Below are 13,196 nucleotides of genomic sequence, written 5' to 3' on the forward strand. Positions count from 1 at the left end.
CAACGGCTCTTTCCTCGGAATTTCCTCGGAATTGTTAAAATCCCCAAAGGCTCTCCAACGGCTATAATATATCCTCGGATATTCGTCGGTATTTTCCGAGGAATATGCCTTCCTCGGTATTTCATCGGTATATTCCGAGGAAATTCCGAGGAAACCCAAATTTGGGTTTCCTCGGAATTTTCTCGGAAATTCGTCAGAATATTCCGAGGATCTCATTTTCCGTCAGAATGTCCGTCAGAATTACAATGTTTTCTTGTAGTGAAAACTCTCCTATGCTAAAAGTTCTTCTCATCATTGACAAGGTTCGTAACTCCTCATATTTATTTTTTATCGACTAATAAATCTAAATTGAAATGATAAACGTGTTAGTTTACTTACATATATTGATGTGTCTTTAACAGACGGAAGAGGATTTCCCACTTTCGTTCAACCCACCCAGTTATGTTCCAACATGTTTGTCAACCTATCTCGAATCTTTGAATGGCAAGGATATGGGGGACGACCCGAACAGAGAGAAATGTTAAGATATATATTTGCCAACTCCAAGTCTTTAAAAAGAGTTGACATCTCTCTTAAATTCTTACAAACCCTTGGTAATCGTAAAAATAGAAAAAACAAAAAGAAGATTGCCAAGGAATTAGCAGCTATGTATAATACGGCTTCAGTATCACCTGGGCTTAGCTTCTCCACGCAAGCTAAGTTGATTGTATTCTAATTAATTGAATGAAGAGCGACTGATCTATATTAAGTATCATATTTGCCATTATTGGTTTTTGTTGTATGTTACTTGAATTCAAAAAAATTGTGTTTCATAATAACAGAGAGATGTTTTCTCTCCTATTAGATCATTGTTTTGCACAGAGCAGGTTATCTTGGACTTTCTATATGTCGGAATCCCGCGCTCGGCATCCACCACGAACCCAAGCATGTCGTTGTGTCTCTTCAAGCCCTTCATCGGCTGTGCTCCTTGTTTGGATGAGTCATGATTCTGAGTTAGGAGAGAGAAATCTGTAGAGAGAGAGATGTGGTTGAATAAATGGGACAACAACAAAAAAAGGGTTTAAATACATGTCTTCTTCGATTCCGCATCAATTTTGGAGAGAGGGAAACTTTTAAAAGCTAAGCGGGATAAATTTGTAAGGATTTCTGTGCTTCAAGTTTCACATGGTTTGTAGTTATACAAAAACCTTTAAAATTGTACTTTCCTGTTTTTTACAATTTTTTTAGTTTTACTGTGCTTAGATGATAAATTTTCTGGTTATATGCGTTTCTCATGTGATCATGTAGAAATAAACTTGATCATGTGACATATAAAACTTTTCTAATCTGAAGATAATGTTTAAAGAAAAAAGTATATCATATTAATGTATTTCCTTCCCACTGAATACAAAATGTGATCAAAAATTTTAATTTTTGCACTTAATGTAATCTGGAATTTTAAATTTTGCATTGAAATCATTATCACATGGATAAAATATGAATAAGTTACGTGATGCAAAGTTTAATCTAAATCATCAGTTACTCTAAATCATCAACAATATAACGAAGGTTTCACCAAGTTTTACAATTATAGAAAAATTCATGTTTGGGACATACTTATTAGCACTGGGCCCACGTTTTCCAAAAATTGTATCAAGCATTGCCAGTAAATATAACTTTTGTGCATTCTCAAAAAGCGCTTTCATAGACTCTGCAGAATTAGAGGTCTCTATGTTGTACCTTGCACCGGAGAAATGACATTTCGCCCAATTTTTAACATCGACACTTTTATCAAGATACGTAGCACACGATGGATACCTCTCCCTAAACTCTTGATACTGCTGTTCAAACTCAGTCTCTGAATAAATTTGTGCAAATTTCCTGAATTGTTGTGCAACCTCGTCCCTCCCTTGTTTGACATGAAGTTTCACATTGTGTGATAGATGCCAGATACAATACCCATGTTTAGCATCAGATACACTTCAGCAACGGTTTTTATCAGACTTGGATTTCTGTCTGAAACAAACACCAATTCAGTCGAATCCGGCATAACAGTTTTCAACGTTGTGAAAAACCAGTTCCAACTTTCATTTTTCTCTCCATCAACGACACTTAACGCTAGAGGATAATGGTGACGGTTTGGATCCTGAGCCGTGTCAATAATTAAAACACCACCTTCAACAATCTTCAGAAAAGTTGTATCCACAATGATGACTTTCCTCATGTACTGAAACCCTTCAATGGAAGCTCCCAATGCAACAAATAGGTATTTGAAGGCAGTTTCTCTAACATATATAAATAAGAAGGCAGTTTCTTGTATCCTTCCTCAGGACTACCACGCATATCCTCAACAACTTGTTTTTTTCCTCTCCAAACCGCCGCATACGACACTTCCACACCCAATCTCCTTTTCACCTGTCCGACCAGGGTTTTCAGAGTTGGTGTCTCAAATAGTCATGGATAATCACTATGCACTATACTGCAACACATCTTGGTGTAGCTTTCCTTTTGATTTCAGTACTTGAAGTTGCACGAGAGCATGAATGCATCTTTATGTATGTTCTAATCGAGAACGCTTTAGAATTCCTTATCTTCGTAGCTCTCACAACCCATTTACAACCTTCATCCGCTCCCCGACATTTCACCACATATTGACTCTTATCCGAGTTCACGATACTGATTCCAAAAATGTTCTGTTGTGATCCTCTATCAATTAAATCTTTCACATCCACTTTACTCGGAAATTCTTGAAACATCTCAACACCCAAACCATCTTCCCACTCAGTAACCACTGGAATTTCTTTTGCAACACGTGACAGCTTAACATAGTCGGAAATAGCACCAATACCCAAAAAAAATTTCACGCTGTCCCTGTTATCCAAACCAATTCCCCCTTCGTCGGCTTCTCCATTCACAACATTCTCCACCTGCTCAATTCCTTCTAGATATCGTTCTGCTTCTTCAATGGGAGTAAATAGAGTGAGTGCACCCGGATTACCTTCAACTTCGGGTAATCCATTCGCAAGCTCACTATATTTCCCACCATATGAGCTTTCTTTCTCAACTCTTGATTGTTGCTCCGTTATTGGAACTATTTCCATTTCTTGTATGACCTCTACATGCAAAATACTTCTTCTTTCCTCTTTATCCACTGATGTCAGATACACAAACACATCTTCATCATCCAAAATATATGATTGCCTCTTAGGTTCTACTACCAGTGGAATGTAACTCAGATTGAGACTCTTCGTACACGGATAAATGGTCATCTTCTTGCATATCCTCTCCTTCAAAAACGAATAAGTGATCTCATCCAATGATGATGTCTTAAAGGATATAACATACAAACGACCATCGCTTGGAATCCATTCATAATCATCTACAGATTTTGCATAATGTTCATCATAGTCAAAGTGTATGTTTGTAGAAGAATAATCCATTGTCTATCGTAAAAAAAACATTTAACCATTCAAGTTAAAACTAGTTATACAGTTATGCTATTGAAGTTATACTAAGTTATACCTTATTACACATTTTTGTTAGGGAGTAAAGTTTCACCTACTTACACTTTTCTAGTCTAGCCATTTCCGATAATACCGAATATTATAACAAGATTCATAATTCAGCTTTGATTCCCGACATTCCCTTCTAGTTGTTGATTATCCACTTCCCTAATAGACAGACGATCCACACTTTCTCATTCCTCCCTAATTTGATTCGATTGACCCAAATATGATATCTAATATCATCACTATATTACTCGATACATACCAAGATAATGTTCCTTTACCTGAAGTTGATTTGACCTAGGTTGGGGATCAATTGCTCCGTGTTCAATGATTCAGCATCCAAGCCCCATGTTTGGAATCGCTGATTTGAGCTCTCGCCCAAAAACCGCAAAACCGAGAAGAATAATGGAGGAGAGAGAAAGAAAAGACACCCCCACCCCACCTCCCCCAAGAAAAAGGAAGAATAGAATACATGATTGTGATGGGTTAGTAAGAGAGGGGCACTTTCAACATTGCCCATCCATATGAAGAGTATCAAAGTAGACAAGAGTATGTGGGAATCTGACAGAATGAATTTTGTCTCATTAAGAGCATCTGAGCGTTTTACCCGTTTTTGCCATGGTATATAAGTGTTTTAGGAGTTATTTGTTATGTTATGGAGTCCTTTTAGAGTATTTACATGTTCATGAATGTTTTAGAGATATATGGTGATTTCGGGGTATTTTGGAGCAAAAGCTAGAAGAAACTCGTAGCTCCCCATCGAACCAGTCCAGAGTCGACATTTAGAGTCAACCGTCGATCGACGAATAATTTTATCGTCGATCAACAACGAAGCGCGCAAAGTTCGACTTGGTTCCCAGCCAATTTATGGCCCAAGCTCCACATCATTTAGAAGATTACTCTGGACCGACTTGAACCTAATATTTATGTGCTATACCATTGTTTTGGGCAACACACACTTTCATACTTTCTACTTTACACATCAAATCATATTTAGGGTTTTTAGTAGTTTGGAGAGAAGATCCGAGAGAGAGAGAGAGAGAGAGAGGAAAAAAATTTGTTAACATTTGTATTGACACGTTACATAGAGGACAATTTTAACATGGGCCAGATTTTATGTAAATTGGGTAAGTAATTTAGGAATTAGATTTTGTAGCCAATTTTTTCAAATAATAAACATTTAAAATTCTTATATAAAGCAAAGTAAAAAATACTATATTTTATGTAGCATTTTATTTTTGTTCTTTTTGCTGTAAAAATTAAAACCCCAAACTGAATTATATTATATATTAAATAAACAATATTTTGTAAATTTAATTTTTTTTGTTTAGTCACATATGATTATTTAGAGGATAAAATATTCAAAAAAATGAATATACTTAATAACAATTCATATAAAACTAATTTTTAAAATTAAAATTAACTGGATATCTTATCATGGAGTTCATTTTCAATTGCTTGAAATGTCTAAACTTACCAGATACTTTAATTTGATGGCTGTAAGGCGTGCATCTATACTACTCACTTCACAATTGGTTACAATGGAACTATCCAAAAATACTTCATGGGGAAAAGAGGTTTCAGGCAAGGTGACCCACTCTCCATTTTTTTCGTAGCTATGAATATTCTCTCCCTAGTGTTAAACAGAACTGCAACAGAGATGAATATAAAGTACCACCCTAGATGCAGCTCCTCTAAACTCACTCACCTTTCTTTTGGTGATGATCTACTGATCTTTATAGATGAGTCTCTTGATTTTGTCCTGAATGTTCTCCAAGTGCTTCAGAAGTTCAAACATAGATCTGGCCTAGCTGTTAGCGTGCAGAAGTCTTCATTCTTTGCTTATGGACTCTCAATGGAAGACATTGATACAATCAAGGCTTATGCATGGATGCCTAACGCCTCTCTTCCTGTCATGTACTTAGGTGTTCCGCTCTGCACTAAAAAACTTTCTCCAACAAATTGCAAAGTCTTCTTAGACAGTCAAGACTTTATCCTTCTCAGCTCGTCTACTCCTCGTTAAAACGGTTATTTCATGGAAAACGATTATCTGGTGTTCGTATTTATTCTCCCAAAGGCTTTTTTTTTCTTTCAATCTGGATCAGTGTGGGTTGCTTGGTTCTTTTTTTTAACGTCTGATTAATTATGCTATTATAACGTTGAAAAATATTACATAGACAATTCTACAGCCGACAATTCTACCACCAGATGAGAATGCACGTCTGACTGCATCACTCCGAGCCATCCTATGAGATCCATGTTCGATGATACGTCTTGCACCATGCTGAAGACCTCTTGTAATCTATTTTCTCCATAATCTGCATAATTTGCGTTTTCTGGGGTTTGAACCTCAGACCTCATGGTGTAGAACCATTAATGAACCCTTAGTCAAACCACTGGACTAAGGGGGCTTCCACAAGCTCAAGAGTGAGATCTTGGATAACAATTTATCAAACTAATGGACGGTTAAACCACACAAGGATAACTCATGGCTAGCAAACAAAATTATCAAGCTGGGGACGGGTAATGGAATCTCTTTTTGCTTCTAGACGGATAACTGGTCTTCTTTTGGGTCCCTTGAAACATACTTGAGGCATGACTCTTGAACGAGGTAGAGAGTTCCGGTAAATGCGACCTTAAGTGAGCTGGTTGTTGATGGTCACTGGTCTTTGCCTCCCGCGAGAACAGAACCCCCGCTACAAGAAAACATATTTTTACGAAGGCAATATTCCTTGTAAATTCGTCGTAAACAGGGTGTTACGACGAATTAACGTCGAAACACGTTTCGTTGTTAAACGTCCGTCGCAACGGAGATTTCATCGTAAACACCTCGTAACGTTTACTAGGAAAGCTTTCCTCGTAAAACGGAATGAAATATTTCGCCGTAAACGAGACGTAACATTCGTTGTAAAGTACTCGTGTTATTTTGATGTAAACTACATGTAGCATTTACGAGAATTTTACAATTCTGCCAATGTAAGCTCCAAGTAAACGTTACGACGGCCGTATGAGTATTTCGTTGTAAATTCCTTGTATACCTTACGCGACATTACGAGGATTTTGTTGTAAATTCCATGTAAAGTTTACAATGAATTTACATTATTTCTTACCATTTAATTTTAAATTAAAAATAAAAATTTTATTTGATATTCAAAACTTTAAATATAAAATGAAATATGAAAATCAAAAAATATTTTAAAAAACTATTTAAAAGTCATAACATAATATTTAAATTCATAATACAAAACGAAACAAATAAAAAAAACTACTACATATTATCGAAGTAGTCGGTGGCGGTGCTCGGGTGAGAACGGTCTGGATCGGCATCTTCGGGACGTATTGGCATCCCGAGAGCTTCTCGCCTCTCATTTAACTCTCTCTGCATAGTCAGGTTTCCCACCGCCATCACGCCAAGAAGATCTTCAAGGAGTCTAAACGATACTTTTGGCTATCCATCTAAGATTTCATTTGTGAATTCTCTTCATCCCGTCTCGAAGCGTATGACGAAGTTGCCTTTCAACTTCGTTAACAGAGCCTATACCCGCTGTTCGTCCCTTCTTTCTAGGAGCCACCTATAAAAACATATTAATATAGTTAAATTATATTAAATAGTTAAATTTATTTAAAGAAAATTTTAAAGTTTTACCTCTTCGAAGATCTTGTCGACCTCTTCGGTGGTCAGTTTGATGGGTAATCCATCGGGAGACTGCTGGGTTAATTGTGTCTCCCGCTCTTCAACCCGAGCAGCCACTGCATTTGAAGAGTTTCTCGGATACTTGATCCACAAAAACCCCGTCTGATGTGGCGTGAGTCATCTTGAATAGATCAGACAGAGATGGTAAGACTCATGTCTTCTCATACTACAAACAAAAAAATTAAATTAAATTAAATATTAAAATTAAAGTTAATTAAAGAATTGAAAATAAATAGTAGAAACAAACTTACAGCTTCCAGACGGATTTCGGCGTGAGGCTTTTGTCCGGTTCTGTGAACCATGGGCAAATGACCATCTTTGTCCTTCATTCTTCGGGAAGCGGAGCACGAGTTGGCCTTACGGATCAAACTGGGTAGCTTCCAAAAGGCGATGAGATCATCCCATACATCCTTCGTGAGCTTGGTGGGCTTTCAGTCATAACCGTAGATATCCCACGTGTCCTTCCAATCCGAGACAGTGTTGCAAAGGCGGGTCTTTGCCTTTGCAACGAATACCCTCTTCACCCTCTCGGTTATTCCCAAGGACCAGTGCCACCTTTGCTGAAACAAACAAAATTTTGAAAAAAATTAAAATAAATATTTAATGAGATGTTAAAAAAAAATTTTAACGCAAAACATTTAAACCAAATCGTCTTAACGTGCTCTAGAGTCTTGCTCCAATTCGGATAATCTCCATCGTAGTAGCCCTTGATCGTCTCCGACACGGTCCGGCCAACACGGTTGTTGGCCCCAAACCTGAAAAGAGAACCAAATTGTTAATAATAAGTTACCAATAAGTTCTCGGCGGTCTATCGGGATCCAGAACATCCAAACCCTTTCGTCCAGGCTGGGCGAGCAAATCCTCCACTGTATATCTTGCGTATGGGGCATATGGAGGTACACGCAAATCTGGATGAACTGCACTTGCTGGGACATGCTGAGGTGCAGCGGCTGGAGGAAGGGATGAAGGCATCTGAGGTGCAGGAGGAGGAGGACTCCAAGAAACTCTGGTATGTCTGAGAGTCCGAAACTGCCTCGGAAGATGATTGACCGGAAGAAGATGTCTCGACACCATCAGAAAACATCTGAGAGTAAGTAGGTGTTGCTAGCTTTCTTCTAGGACCCATCTAATTTTTTTTTTAAAAAAATAGAGTTAGTTTTATCAATTACAACATAATTTAGAAATATTTTTCCGATACCTAACTAATCACCTAAACTAATTACCTATACTAACCACCTAAAACTAAACAATTTAAGAAAATAAAAATGAGAGAGAGAGAGGTTACCTTAGAGGAGTGGAGACGAGTTTGGGAGGAATGAGCAAAGGCTCGTTCTGAGGCGTGGCCTATATATAAGAAAAGCCATTCCTCATAAAGTCGTCGTAAGGTTACGACGAAGTTACCAGGCCCGCGTTCTTTCATTTACGACGAAATTTACGAAGCCCGCTTTTTTCATTTACGAAGAATTTACCAGTCCCGTGTTTTTTCGTTTACGGCGAATTTACGTGGGAAATTTACGACGAATTTACGTGGACAAGGTTACGACAAATTTACCATTCCCGTGTTTTTGTTTACGACGACTTTACGAGGCTAAACCCTGAAATCCGAAAATCAAATCCGTAAACCCCAAAGTTACTTATCTTATAACATCATCTTCTTCTTTACATCTTCTTCCTCTTTATCCAACTTAAACCCTAAACTCCAAATTAATTTTTTAAATCCAAAAAATACATATTATATAAAACAACATATGTTACACATACATTTAAATGATAAAATGATAAGAAAAAACTATTTGATACACATATATTAAAATGAGAAAAAAGAAAAAGAAAAACAACATTTGTTACATATATTACATCATTCTGAATCGTTTTCGTTCTCATCAAGATCAGTACAATGATCATCGTCGCTTCCATCGAACTCGTCTTCACGTGCTTCATCTGTCACATCTTCGGGAAGATCTTCATATTGTTGGTTTTCCGGGTCGATCAGAAGGATTTCATTAAGTTGTTGATCAGGTACATCAAATTCATTGATAGCATCTTCTTCTTGCAAAGGTGGTTCTTCTCCAGCAACAATTCGTCCACGAGGTGTAATTTTTATAACAGCTAACCAGTTTATTCCGGAACTTTGAAGGCGAGGGTATGGAAGGAAGCTAACTTGCTCGGTTTGAGAAGCTAGGATGAAAGGCTCAAACTTGTTGTATCTTCTCCCAGAATTGACATCCACAACCCCAATTTTTTTAACCCGAACACCTCGGTTCACAACGGGGTCGAACCATTCACAGTTGAAGAGGACTCATTTTAGCTTCAATAACCCCGGAAATTCAACTTCAATAATCTCCTGCAAGATCCCGTAAAATTTTTTTTCGCCTTTCACACATATTCCGTAGTTACTTGTTGTCCGATGTCTCCCATACTCGTATGTGTGAAAGGTAAAACCTCGTGTGAAATACATAGGTGATGTGGTGACCTTTGCTATTGGACCTTGGACCAAATCGTGAAACCATACGGGGTAATATGGATCGTCATACTCAACCTACAAAAAGCATCACCGTTAAAATTATATTATAGTATCAAAACCTTTTAAATATTTGAATGAGATATATATACATGTGATTTTAACCACTTGACAAAGTGCTTATCTTTCCGTGCGTCCACCTTAGTTAAGGATATTTCTGGTATTGCTTCTTCAACTTGAGATACAAGCATGCTACAAATAAAATGAATGCATTAGAGCATATATAATTAACATTTTTCATATAATTAACATTCACAAGAACATTTACCTTTCAAAGAAACGGGTTACTGCATCCTCGCAGTTGAGCAAAATATAAGTGTGGGCACTATGCTTATCCTATTCACATGACCACCATACTTTTTTCAGTTTACCACCAAACCGTCCAATTTGACAGAAAATGTCAGGAACACCATCAACTGCATATGATGTTGGTACTCCTCCATCATCACATCTTCTAGGAACTCTTTTTTTCGTACGAACAGTTGGAGTAAAGTAGTATGATGTGAAGTTAGATGCTTCTGCTGTCAAACTCCCATCAACTATCGAACCTTGCAAGATTTCTTGCTTTCCCCTTCAAATGTTTCATGGAACGCTCATACGGATACATCCATCCATTGTGAACAGGTCCACGAAGCAATTCATACGGGAGGTGGACAACTAGATGCTCCATGACGTCAAACAATGATGGTGGAGATATCTTATTTATATTGCACAATATGATCGGAATGTTCTCATGAAGTTGTTCAATGACTTCTTCTTTGAACGTACGTGTGCTAAGATCTCTGAAGAATGCTCTGATGGCTGTATATTGCAAAAGTAACCCAATTAATAACATTTCATAACATATGTACATATATTATCAATTAATATTTACCTGAAATTGCTTCATGTACGTTTGTTGGAAGAAGCTCGGCAAAAGAAAATGGAAGTAGTCGTTGCATAAACACAAGACCATCATGAATCTTCATTCCTGAGAACTTTTGACCTCGTTCAACACATCTTGACATATTAGAAACATAACCATCAGAGAACTTAACATCTGATGCAACCCAGTCAAACAAAGTTGTTTTGGCTTCTGATGACAACCGAACGATAGGAATAGAAATGTTTCCACTGCTCTAGATATGTAACTCACTTCTTGAGAAAATTTCTTTGACTTCTTGTTATCTTTTGTCTTCCCAGGGACGTTCAGTATTGTATTCATGATGTTGTCAAAAAAGTTCTTCTCTATATGCATCGCATTCAGGTTGTGACGTAAAAGAAGATCCTTCCAGTAAGGCAGCTCCCAAAATATACTCATCTCATGCAAATTGTGCGCCACACCATACCCAAAATATACTCTTCTTATGCCAATTGTGCGCCACATCAATGTCCGCTTCGATTTGTTGGCCGGTGAGATATGGAGGAGGACTGTCTCTGACAACTCTTTTGTACCTAAAAAATGTCTTATTTCTTCTGTACGGATGAGAAATGGAAAGAAAGAAACGATGACAATCAAACCACCGACTCTTCCTACCATTCTTCAGTTGAAAAGCATCTGTCGATCCAAGACAATATAGACAAGATAATCTTCCACATGTTGTCCAACCAGACAAAATCTCATAAGTCCTTTAGCTCAAGGAACAATCATACGTCCTCACCCCCTTCCGACCACAAGTCCTTTAGCTCTTGTATCAATGGTTGAAGAAAAACATCTAGCGACCGTTTTGGATGCTTCCGCCCCGGGATTAATATGGTAAGAATATAAATTCTTGTTCCATGTACATTTCCGGCGGTGGATTGTACGGCTTAAGAATGACTGGCGACAAAGAATATTGTCTCCCAGACATTCTGAATGGACTAAATCCATCGGTCCATAACCCAAGATAGACATTTCAAACATTTCTACTGAAATTTGGGTGTACCTGTTGATATATTTCCACGCTCTTGCATCTGATGGATGAGCGATGATAGACCATGGATTTGACCCACTTTTACCCATGGTTTATAAGTGCTTTAACTACTAATTATTATATTATATAGTCTATTTAGTATATTTATAGGATCAGGAGTGATTTGGAGGAAAGTGATGATTTTGGAGCATTTTGGAGATATTTGGACTAAGCACCCGAGATGACCATCAAGCACGACCTTCGGTCGACATTAAAGAGGAATAATCGATCGATGTTCACATCGTGACATTGATCGACAGCGAAGCGCGCAGAAAGCCCGTTTGGTCTCAGCAAACTTAGAGCCCAAGTCTTCACCTATTTACAAGATTACCCCTGACGAGTTTTAACCTAATTATATAAGCTTTGCCAACATGTTAGAGGCAAAATGTGCTTTCTTGTTTTACTGATTTTACAGCAAAGGTTTTCTAAGATTTTTAGTAGATCGGAGAGAAGATCTAAAGAGATTTGTGATTGGAACTCCATTAATATCTATCTATTTATCTATGCAGTTTTTATACCTTATTGCTGTTATAAATTGTTTAGCCATGTCTGAGTACTTGTCTTTGTTAAATTTAGGGTTTAAATAGTTATGAGGGATTATCCCCAACTATAGATTTCTAAGTTCTGATATTCATCTTTAGGATTGTCATTAATGCATGTTTCTAGATTAGCTACCTAGAACTTGTCCTAGGAGTTGTAGACATAAGCGATAGCTTACATCTCACTCTGAATCCATCCTAACTGAGCTAAGATTGCTAGAGTAAGGCGAGAGCTGATCTATGAAGCTTAGTGATTATATTCAATCCGTGCATTAACGCTTGACCAAGAGCGTCGATCGACATTCCAATCGAATAATCGGTCGATGTTTCAACAAGTATATCGATCGATATTCCTATAGAATAATCGATCGACATTGGTCAATAGACATACCTAGAAACCGAAAGCCTTATGGTTTGTTATTAAGAGTTGACCTCTATAATATCATGCATACAACTTATTAGGCATCTATAGGATTATAATCCTGACTACCTGAATAAAAGCCCTAAGTCTAGCTACTTTCATCTAAGTACCAAAAACCCAATCAATCAATCAAGCAATTAACTTGCTCACAAACCTGTCTTTTACATTTAAACAATAATAATCAACCTAGCTTAATCAACTTAATTAGATTTATTAGGTTTCCTAGCTCCCTGTGAATTCGATCCCTAAGTACTACAACTGAACCTCTTATTTGAGAGAGTAATTCACTCCTTAGGGTAATTTGAGTGATTTCAAGCGACCTCGCCATCCCTCTGGACTTGTTAAGCATGCCACCTCATCGATGCAGCAGTCCTCTCAGATTGATATAACCTTATCAATCTATCTGTAATTGGTAGGTACCACATCCCTTGGTACAGTACCCTATTCATCCCACGTCCTTGCAGTTTATATCGTGGTTTCTTGCGCAATTGACACTCTTCTAGCTTCGCATCATCTTTCCAGTGGCTCATGCAGTTGTCGATGCAAACATCTATCATCTCCGAAGGTAACCCAAGACTATAAACCAATTCCTGAATCTCATA

The sequence above is a fragment of the Brassica oleracea genome, chromosome C8 (genome assembly GCF_000695525.1).
Source record: "Brassica oleracea var. oleracea cultivar TO1000 chromosome C8, BOL, whole genome shotgun sequence".
In the NCBI taxonomy this organism is placed as follows: Eukaryota; Viridiplantae; Streptophyta; class Magnoliopsida; order Brassicales; family Brassicaceae; genus Brassica; species Brassica oleracea.